The sequence below is a fragment of the Nicotiana tomentosiformis genome, chromosome 7 (genome assembly GCF_000390325.3).
Source record: "Nicotiana tomentosiformis chromosome 7, ASM39032v3, whole genome shotgun sequence".
In the NCBI taxonomy this organism is placed as follows: domain Eukaryota; kingdom Viridiplantae; phylum Streptophyta; class Magnoliopsida; order Solanales; family Solanaceae; genus Nicotiana; species Nicotiana tomentosiformis.
This window is the reverse complement of record NC_090818.1, coordinates 23,869,386-23,880,302: the sequence shown is the minus strand read 5'-3', so window position 1 is coordinate 23,880,302 and position 10,917 is coordinate 23,869,386. Positions and strand designations below refer to the sequence as shown.

The window sequence follows — 10,917 nt, the reverse complement described above, 5'->3', positions numbered from 1 at the left end:
TATTATAACCATGAAAAATAGATCTCGCCATCTGACACTAGGGATATAATGTTTGAAGGAATGTTGTACCCTTTTGTCCATGTAACGATGATCTGATGTCATCCAACCAGCATCTTCAGGGGCCTCAACAATATCTGCAGCAGCTGCGCTTAGTAATTTGGGTCGAGGTAGCAACTTAACAGAATAGTATATACAACCATCACCACGCAAAAAATTGGCAACAACGCCCTTCCTACATATAGGACCGTAGGTGTTAGGTATCAGAACCTGGATTCCTGGATCATAGGGGTAAAGGTCGAAGCGTTGTCTCGCAATAACCTGCCCAAATAGTCATGCGTCCTTACACATTGCAAGAATAAAAACAACACATGATGGTGACTTCCCCTCACTATAAACCCAATTACCCCATAGTGTAGCTATTAGATCATAAGTAGAAAAAATAACACTATTTGCAAATATATTCAGGTTGAAAGGATAGGTTATAGAGATATCATGTATACCAGGATCAAAGGGAAGACTAAACAACTTGAGATATACAACCAAATCTTCTATGAAAGATAAATAATGTTGCAAAAAATATAAGACGGTTTGGAACCCCAGCTTGGCAAGCCCTCTAAATTTTTTCATGTTAAGCCCAAGATCTAGTAAGTCCCTATCCATGAATTCTACAGCTTCATATATATAGTTTCCACCATGAACTAATTGACTTTATCGACCAAGCATATCTACAATGATGGCATATTGTGCATTGTCATGTTCGAGCTTAGACTCTTCCATTAAGTTGAAATAATGCAATCCTTTATCAAGCTTTAAGAAATTTGCTTGCACTTTGTTCTTCCATCCTTTTTTATCAGCCAACATAGCCAAGACCTTACTAGGTTGATGCAACTTTAGAACTATAGAATTAGGAACTCCAACCCAGTAGGAAAGCATCATTAAAATCTTGTATACGAGGCTGAAGCGAGTGATATCTTCTTCATAATGAATGAGCGCAAATAGTAGCCAATGCATCACAACAACTAGATACACAATCTCACAATGACACCACATCATACCACTCCTAAAATACATCAATTGAGTAATCATGTACTGCTCCTCAAGGTGAGTCAGAGCACCATCAAAGGAATATAGAAATGAATGTGCTATAGACTCAGCCAGTAGCTTATATGATGTACAAGAATTTCGAAAATTACAACTGCATTTAAAACCCCTTTCAACTCCACCCACAAACTCACAATCATACAACTTTGCAAATAAACAGTTCCTTCTTTTTCTAAGATCTTCAAACAATGTATGTGCCTCCTCTTTCTCAGTAGAACCTGTTAGAGCCATGAACTCAGAACTAAGTTCTGGATCCCATACACAAAGAATCTCTGCATTCAAGGTTATGGTGACACATAAAGAAATTAGCACCAGGATCAAATGGAAATCGATTCAAAATATAGTGATCATTGAAATCCCCAGTAGATGCCCCATGCTCATCATCAGACAACATTTCATTCAAAAACATGTCACTTCTTAGAATGTCGTCCTCATTTTCCATAAACAGTTTATCAAGACATAGGTCCTCAATAGTCGCAGACTCCATGAGAAATTCAGCAAGATACATGTTTTCAAAAGTCTCAAATTTAATTTTCCGTTGGCCGTGATCAAGAGAAGGTGCAGTAACGTACCTCACTGGCATATCTCTTTTGGGACTTTTAGCAAACAGTTGGGATTCGCTGCTTTCAGGACTTGTAGCTTCTTTCGCGATCATTTCAATTGAGGCAGCTAATTACGCCTTCGGAAATAATGTTGGGCGGCAGCTATTTAATATTTCATCGAACACAAGTTGATCTCGTTCAACAAGAGGAACGAGGAGTGCTTCATCGCATGTAAAATGGCAATGCAGATCAGGTTCGTCACTCTGGGAAATTTCGTCGAATACCCTGTCTTCGACTGGTGCGCATCTCTCTCCCCCAGTTAAACTGGAGTTGGGATCTTGTATATCAGGTACTTAAAGTTTTGTGAATGAACCTAAGGAGCAAGGAGGATGAATGTTGGAGTTTGCTGTTGGAACCGAAGTACTATCAACCATTACATTAGGCAAAACTCCAGTAGACTGTTCATCGAATGCTTGTTTCATCTTGTTGGCTGGTCTGAAAGTAGATTCAAGCCCATAGAAAGTCGAAATATATTGCAGATCAGAAATTGTCGGTTTTGGAAAATGCAGAAGAAATTTCTCCTTGAAATGGCTCCAGTCAGAGAATTGTTTGTTGTGAAATAGTCAATCAAACCAAACGAGGGCATCGCCGTCCAGGTAGAAGGAAGGAAGAGGCAGCCAGTCCTTCTCGGAGAAGCCAAGGTATGTGAAGTACGACTCGGCCCGAAAAATCCAGTGCTCCGGGTTACCGTCGCCACTTAATCTGGGTAAAAACATCGCCACCGTTGGAGTCCGATGGATGAAAGCACCAATGTAACAACCCAGAAGATACACCAAATAACTGATTATATTAACTCAATAATAATTGAAATTACAAAGCAAAAGCTAATGATAGTAAGGAGAGTGTTACTGAAAATCTAAGAATAAAGGAGGTGAGAAATAGACTGATATAGAGTTAGGGATGAGAAGTATAGAAGAGAGCATAGATGAGAAAAACAGAGCTAACACTTGACAACTTCAGCATAAAATGCACTACATCTTCTACCGTATTTATAATTTTCTCGCGCTGCACTTTCACACACTATGAACCTGCTTACGCTCAAAATGGGTCCCACGCATATTTTTTCAAATTTCCAAATATGTCCTCCACCGAGTCACTCACTAACACTATGTTTGGATCATTGTTACTCATCGTTTTATAATGTATTATATTGTACTGTACTGTATTGTATTGTATCGTTTTATGGATACAACGTTTGAATAGATTGTATCGTTTGTTGTTGTTAAATAATATTTTTGTTGTTAGTTTGACGGTATCGTACAGTATTATAACTGATAAGTTCACTAAAATACCCGCAATTATTTTAAATAAAATTTATAAAGAATTACACATAAAAAATATTTAAGAAAATCTCTTTCTACTAATTTATCATTAATTACGTAGCTTGGAAATAAGAGCAAAAACCTGGGGGGGGAGGGGGAGGGGGGGGAAGTTAACTAATATTAGCAACACCAAAACAACAATTAAAACGATGAAAAGAGACAAAGAATCGAACGGAGACTTGGATAATAAAAAGAACTGGGCAAACCAACTCTAGAAAAGATGGAAGAAGACAAAGTAGGTCAATAGGTTGGAGATTTAGAGTTAAAATAATATAAAATTAAATGATAAAATAGAATTATAGAGTAATAAGTAAGGGCATAATTAGAAAAGAAAATAGGAAACGATCCCACCACACCAAATCGGATGTTTCATAAAATGGGGCTTTTGGTTGTTCCAAAACAATGGATTTAACAATACGATACAATCAATTTTAAATAAACAATCAAAACAAACATTATTTTGGGATAACAATACAATACAATGGGTAACAACAATCCAAACAAGCTGTTCATAACAAAATGATTCGATATTAGATAATTAATGGCGATCTGACAAAGTTAATTCCCAACATATTCTCCGTAGCGCAATATATTTTGGTTCTAATACGTTTAGGATTTCATTTTGTTTTATAAATAATTCATTTTGTATATTTTTGATTTATTTGCTTATGGGTTAAACCTCTTTTTGGGGGAGATATCAGATGGTCCCAAAGGCACTATTAAAGTTTTGGGTTATCGCACTTTCACATTATTGCACTCCCATCACAACTCTTAGTGATTTGGTACATGTGATAAGAATAATAATTTAGGGATAAAGTTCATATTTGGTTTGGGATATTAACTAATTTCGAAATAAATTTTACACTAAAATAATGGGATTAACTATCTCATATAAAAGATAGAATAATTAATCCCATTAAAAAGCTTTGAACACCATAAGAAAACCTTTTTCTCTTTGCCCTTGTTAAAGGGACATCAGAATTAAAATTCTTGTTTCCACAATATTATTAGGCATAGTAAAATATCCAACAATATAGAAACATTGAAAAGAAAAACAAACAAACCAACAAGCAAGAAAAGAATAATTAAAAGAGCACCTGACCAAATGCCTTACGGTTTGTCAATTTTTTTCAATGGGAAGAGGCTTTCTACCCAACTATAAGTGCCTTCAAACACACGTTCTTTACAAAATCCCTGGATTTCGTATCCTCTCCAACTTTTTCTTGTTACATATGATGAGGGAATAGAATACTAGTTTTTTAGGGCATCCCAACTCCTTATAAGAAACAATGGGAAAGCCAACAATGACATGTCTCTCCCATCTTTCATGTTGCCCCTTCCCTAAAATCCACAAATTAATTTCTCCATTGATCATCGTATTTTTAAGGATGGCCAATTTTCCTTTAACTTCTATTAGGTTATAAAATTCTTTGTAGCAATGTAAACCTTTCCACATCGTGATAGTTTTGAAACTTTCGGTTTTCACATCAAAAGCAACTATATCTTGCTTGTGATTAACACCATTCAACATATAAATAACTCCATTAAGGTTTGCTCAATTGGTAAAAGCACATTCGCCTACGACCGTTAGGTCCTGGGTCTACAACCGTAAGGTCCTGGGTTCGAGTCACGCCGGAAAGGAAGTGTGAAAACATTATAGATCCTCCTAATTCGGGAGGGGTTTAAAAAAAAAAAATCCATTAATGCAAACTCCCTCCGATCGATAAAACTCGCAAATACTTTCAATCTCCTTCCACGATTCATTTATGTCTAAAGTGAGAACCCAACTTCTTGACAATATTTGTGATTTTCCCTTCAAATACTCAATTCTCGTGAAAAGAACTTTATAAATCTGTTCTTTTGGTTCGAAACCTAATGAATAATGACTTGGAAAAAGATTATTTATGTAGGGAAGATATCTTACTTCTCTCGTACTGGGATTGCAAATTATAGCAGGCTGATGACATATTGCTTTCCAGAAGCAGAACACACCATTAACGCACTCCAAAAAGTCAGTCATGAAATAAATATCACGGTAGAGCTTATCAAAATAATTCTTACGAAGAAGGGATGCTTTTCCATCTTCGTTTTGCTCTATAGTGTATAAAAGTCCCTTTGGGCAAAACGATCCCTTTCCCAAATGAGCAATTTAGTTCGAGTTCTAGAGCGGCATAGATGAATATCCATAAAACTTGATTCCGACTAGGAGTTATAAAATGATCAAAAGAAAACAGTTAACTACTCATATTATCCACTAAAAAATGGGTTGGATAATTAATTTTTTTAAAATGGGTCAAATATGTATAAGAACCATATTATCCATTTAGAAAATGGATAAATGGATAACTAATGGTTTAACTTTTATATTTGTAAAGCCACAAATTGAGGGTTCCTCAAGTTTGGGAGACTAAGAATTCTCCCAAAAATGACCATATTCATGAAGCCATGGATAATATGGTTACTCATATTATCCGCCGGTTAACCCATTTTTTTATCCGTATTAAATATGAGTCGGGTCGAATAATTTATCCGTTTTCTCATTACCCGTTTTCGACCCGAACCATATCCAACCCGACCCCCGTTTGCCACTCGTAATTCCGACACAAGGAAGTTAAAAATTTTGGTAAGGCATCTGAATCGCATTAAAGATTTAACAAGGAAGCCACGAGAATATATCAATAATTATTTCTTGGGGAATTGATGGTTTTTTCCTCAAATAATTCATGTTCTTCTCCTTGTAGACGGCGGCTGTAGCCATGGCCACTCCTTTCTAAGCAAACCCTATTTCCACCCTAAAAATATATAGGGCAATAGTTTATACTTTTCCTTTTCCTAACATTCTAGTTTCCGCCCAGAGATTTAGGACGGAAATCTACCGAATACGTCGGTAAATCTTTTCGTTTTTTTCGGAAAAAAAGAGTTCTAGCATCAACCTTAACGTAGGTAAATATATTAAGGAAATTTTTTCATATTTTCCACTTCTATTTGTAAAGCTTTTGGAATGGTGCCGTCAAAAGTCATAAGTAAAAAACTAAGAAGTGGATATTATTGTATTCAACTTTTATTTTTTAACTATTCTTAAGCGACTCGTTTTATATCTGAATTATTACAATACTAGTAAATTTACACGCGCTTCGAAGGCCTCGGTGAATTTATGAACTAATCTTTTTCTAATACCTGAAAATATTAAAAATAAATTTCAAACCATACAAGCATTTACATGCCTATACAACAGATTTTCTCAATAGATATGTGAATTATCAGTTATTGAATCCATCACGAAAATAAACCTGAAGTAGTTGATTCTATAGTATTGGAAAAGGAAGAGAAGTCAATAATGCAAATGTCAGAAATTCATGTTTTGAGGGTGTTACTGCATGCAATATACCAAACCAGTACAAATCTACAAGTCAGCAACAATTCAATAAAATGAGCAAGATTAGAATTCTAGAAATAAGAGTGTATATGGTATAGGTCATTCACTTTTCTTGTTTTACACCCCATACCACAGCTCCTACACTGCTACTGCTGATTATAATGTGATTTGGTCATATTATAATCATTATTATTATGTTACTTGAACGAAACTAGATCTTGTGGAATCATATTGAATATTTGACGATACATTCTGTACTTTGCTAAAAAACCGATCCTTGTTTACCAACCACACATTGTCTAACCAAATCCAATTCTCTCTCGATACGTTCCTCAAAAAATCCGATTCGGGCGGATTCTTCCCCCAACTAACGAAGAGATCTTGGCGGAATTGCCACATATGAAATTGAGCACAGTTTTGCAAAGAAATAGCCCACTTGTTTCTCGAGAAGAGATGGGAAACATGCTCAATATCATTTGATTGAATAGTTGACCCAGCCCCTTGTTGTTTGAAGAAACCCTCCACTTCAATTGGTATTTTTTCACGAAAAGCAGACATGAGATAAGAAATCCAGTGTTTCACTAAGATTTCGAATAGCGGTCCCGAATTCAAGTTGATTCTATTTCGACTCTTCCTCAGAGAAAGACGATCAAACAATTCCCAATCATGGTCCTTGCGGATCGGATCATCCATATAATATACAAAAAGAAACTCCAGATATTTGAGATCTTTCTCTTTGAATAAGATCTCAATGCCAGCGACGGTTTCATTAGATATCTTACAACTAGAATCCCTCTTTTTTCCGATCCAGTTCCTCCACCAACGCGAACCCCAGTTAGATTCAGGCATGCTACACTTTTTAGTTATTGGGAGAACCCAAGTACTCTCTTTCGGATTCAGGAAACAACTCTCAGAGATCTTTTTTCCTTTGGGAAGATACAGGAGCGAAACGGAACATTTGGTTCCTTAAGTTGGCCTTAAAAGGCTAAGTTTGACTTCGATCAACATTTTGAGTAAACGACCTCGGAATCGCGATTAAACGGTCCCAATAGGTTCGTATGATGATTTCGGACTTGGTCGTATGCTCGAATCGGGTTATGGATGACCCGGAGCATTTCGGCGCCTAATATTGAAAATTAGTTCCTTGAAGGTTTTTGAAGTTCTTTAATTTGGTTTAGAATAGGTTTTGGTGATATCGAGGTCCGAATGGAATTTCGAGATCGGGAATAGTTTTGTAATGTCATTTAAGACTTGCACGCAAAATTTGGTATCAATCCGAGTGCCAGGGCATTTGGCCAGGGACCGCAGATGCGAAAGTTTGTGCGCACCCGCGAAATCGCAGGTGCGAGGAGGAGAAGCGCATGTGCGGGCCAGGTCGCAGATGCGGCACGCTTGCCGCAGAAGCGAGACCGTAAGAGCGGGTTTCCGTCCGCAGAATCGACCCTCCCTGGGCTTGAAGGCCTCCGCAGAAGCGGACCAAGAACCGCAGGTGCGAAGATCGCTGGGCAGAAAGGGTTCATTTAATACGGGACTTAAGCCATGCATTTTCAACCCATTTCTCACACACTTTGGGCGATTTTGGAGCTTCTTGAGAAGGGTTTTCACCTAGCACTTTGAGGTAAGTAATTTCTACCAAATATGAGTCAAATACATAGCTTATGGATAGATTATAACATGTAAATTAGTAAAAATCATGGGTCTAGGTTAAAAACCTGGGTTTTTGATAAAAATGAGATTTAAACATGAAATTCGTTATGGAATCTAGTAAAACATCATATATTTGGGTTCATGAGGTTATGGGTAATAACTTCCTTCAAAAAAATTCGGAATCCGGGCATGTGGGCCGGGGGTAAATTTTAAGAATCTTACATTTAGGGTTGGGTAACCTCTTTAATAGTTGTACTACAAACCTTTGAGCACGTATTGATTAATTTATATACTATTCGATTACTTTTGGGTTGATTCGGCATCGAATTGAGGATGTGAGCACATTCTTGGACCGGAAAGTAGGCCTTGAGATGAGGTAAGTCTCTTTTCTAACCTTGTAAGAGGGAATTAACCCCATAGGTGAACTTAATCAATATGTATTTCTATTTGTGGGGGGGACTACGTACGCACGATGTGACGAAAGTCCGTGCGTAACTACTATTCATGCTTAAGTCCGGGTAGATTTAGGTTTACACCATGTTTTATTGATAGCGTTGCTTGTTTATGCTTACTAATTGTTTGGATTAAAGCGGAGGTTGAGAATTTCAATATTTTAAAGATTCCTGGTTGATTTTCTTATTTTGAAAAGAATTGAGAGATATTGTGATAATTTGAGAAAAATCTATGTTCAACCGCTTCGCAAGTATATTTCGCGTGCGGGGTAAATTTCCACTACTCTCATGGGAGCGGGTCGTTCGCCTCGGCAGGTTAATTGATGTATCTATGGTTCGGGCCATTCGACCCTCGGCAGTGCACAGTGTATTTATAGTATATTTGGATCGGGTCGTACGTCCTCGGCATAATTCGTGCGTAAAAATATTGGAACCCCCTTTTATACTTAATATTGTTTCATGGATTTGAAAGGTGAAAGGTTTTGATGAGAGAAATGACTTGGTTCTTACTTGAAATGAAAGGATTGTTTACTTATTTTCCTGCTCTGAGTTCTATTATCATTTATATATCATGTTTAATTAGAACTTCATGTTATTATACTTTTGGCCCATAGTAAGTGTCGAAGTCGACCCCTCGTCACTACTTCTTCGACGTTAAATTAGATACTTACTGGGTACATGTTGTTTATGTACTCACGCTACACTTCTGCACTTGATGTGCAGGATCTGAGGCATGTGCATCTGGTTATCAGTCCGGCGCGCACGCTTGACTTCTGGTTCGAGACTACACGGTGAGCTGCCCTTCCGAGTCGTTCAGCAGCAGCCGGAGTCTCTTTTTTAATTATTTTCTGTCTATTCTATTTCGGACAGTAGAGTAGAAATCTTTTGTATATTCTACTAGTAGCCCACATACTTGTGATACTAAATCTTGGCACACACTAATAGACTTGTGATTTTGATTTTATTTCTATGGTCATAAATACATTTAGCTGCTTTCGTTTTATTAAATTTGAACCTATTTCTTACTAAATCTATTAAATTAGGAAAGTTATTTATTGGAAGAACTTATTAAAATGGAAAATCACTAGATTATTCACTTTTGGCTTGCCTAGCAACGCTGTTGGGCGCCGTCACGGCCTAAAATGGAATTGGGTCATGACATTATTATAAATGCCTAGAAAAAACTGGATATGCCTTTTCTCTCAAGCATATTTTATGGCTAATGTGAGGTATGATTAGAGGTATTAACCATAGTGCTGATAAATGATATCTTTTCCCTGAATCATTTCTAGTGCTCGCCTTGCCTTGTCATTGCCTTGCTTCTAATATCATCAACAATGCCTGATATGATCGCTGTGATTATAGAGAAGAATAAATTCTGATTCCCATTTTCTAGATAAGAGTGATGTCGTCTTCTTCCCTTGTGAGTTTTTGAAAACATGAAAATAAAAGGTAATAGCAGTGGTAGCCAAATGGTTTGATCTTCCATGTATATTTGGAGATCATATTGGTAATCTGGATTTGGTGCAAAATAAGAAAGGAATATATATCTCCAAGTTGTAGTAGGGGATCTTGGTTTCCTAGAAATAAAAATGAAAAAGAAGGGTACAAGGAATACCATGTTTTAGTAACTCAAAGTTGCATTTAAGGTATATCCTATATAATACTTTGTTAAAAAGTTCAGTCTATATTTAAAAATATTTTAGCAAATCTTTTTAGAAAAATATATAAAATACTCACTGCTGAAATTAGAATTTCTCAATAAGGACTAATTTACTATATACACCATAATGTAGACATTGATAGCCCCACCTGATCCTTTGATACTACAAGAAAAGTGGGAATTGCCTGGGCATTTTACCTGGGAATTTTTTCTGCTGATATTTCCTACGGCTTTTCATGCGAAAATATGAAATTCCTAAATTTTAGAATATTTCACCAGCGAAAAAATTTTCCCTGGAATATCCGTAGGTACATTTGGCGCCATTTTGCGCAAAATTTTACCTGGAGAATTATTTGGAAAATTAATCTGCAAGTACCGTTTTCATAGGTAAATCCGCAAGTAGTGAACAAAAATAAATTCCTTTGTCAATTCGCAAGAAAATCCCTAGGTAAATTTACTTGCGGATTTAGCTAGGGATACTTACTTGGGTATTTACTTACCTATGGTATTACCTGGGGATTTTTATTATGCGAATTTAGCTGGGGATTTATAATTGAGGATTTATTTGGGAATTTTGTTTTTACCTGGGGAATTATTTGGGGATTTTATTATTCCAGATTTATTTGAGAACTCTTTTTTTTGGAGGATTTACGCGGGGATTTTGCTGCTACAAGTTTAGCTGAAGATTATTTATTGGGGATTGACTTAAGCATTTACTTAGCTGGAGATTATGCTGGAAATAATATTTTAAAAA

General features: G+C 36.5%; 1 long non-coding RNA gene across 1 annotated transcript; it reads right to left on the bottom strand.

Moving 5' to 3' along the window:
* Positions 1-465: 465 nt before the first annotated feature.
* LOC138896446 (uncharacterized) lies at positions 466-2,649 on the bottom strand. The gene is made up of 2 exons (XR_011409587.1): positions 1,674-2,649; positions 466-1,373 (listed from the first exon to the last, which is right to left on the bottom strand). It is a non-coding gene; the product is annotated as an uncharacterized lncRNA (long non-coding RNA).
* Between the last annotated feature and the right edge of the window lie 8,268 nt (positions 2,650-10,917).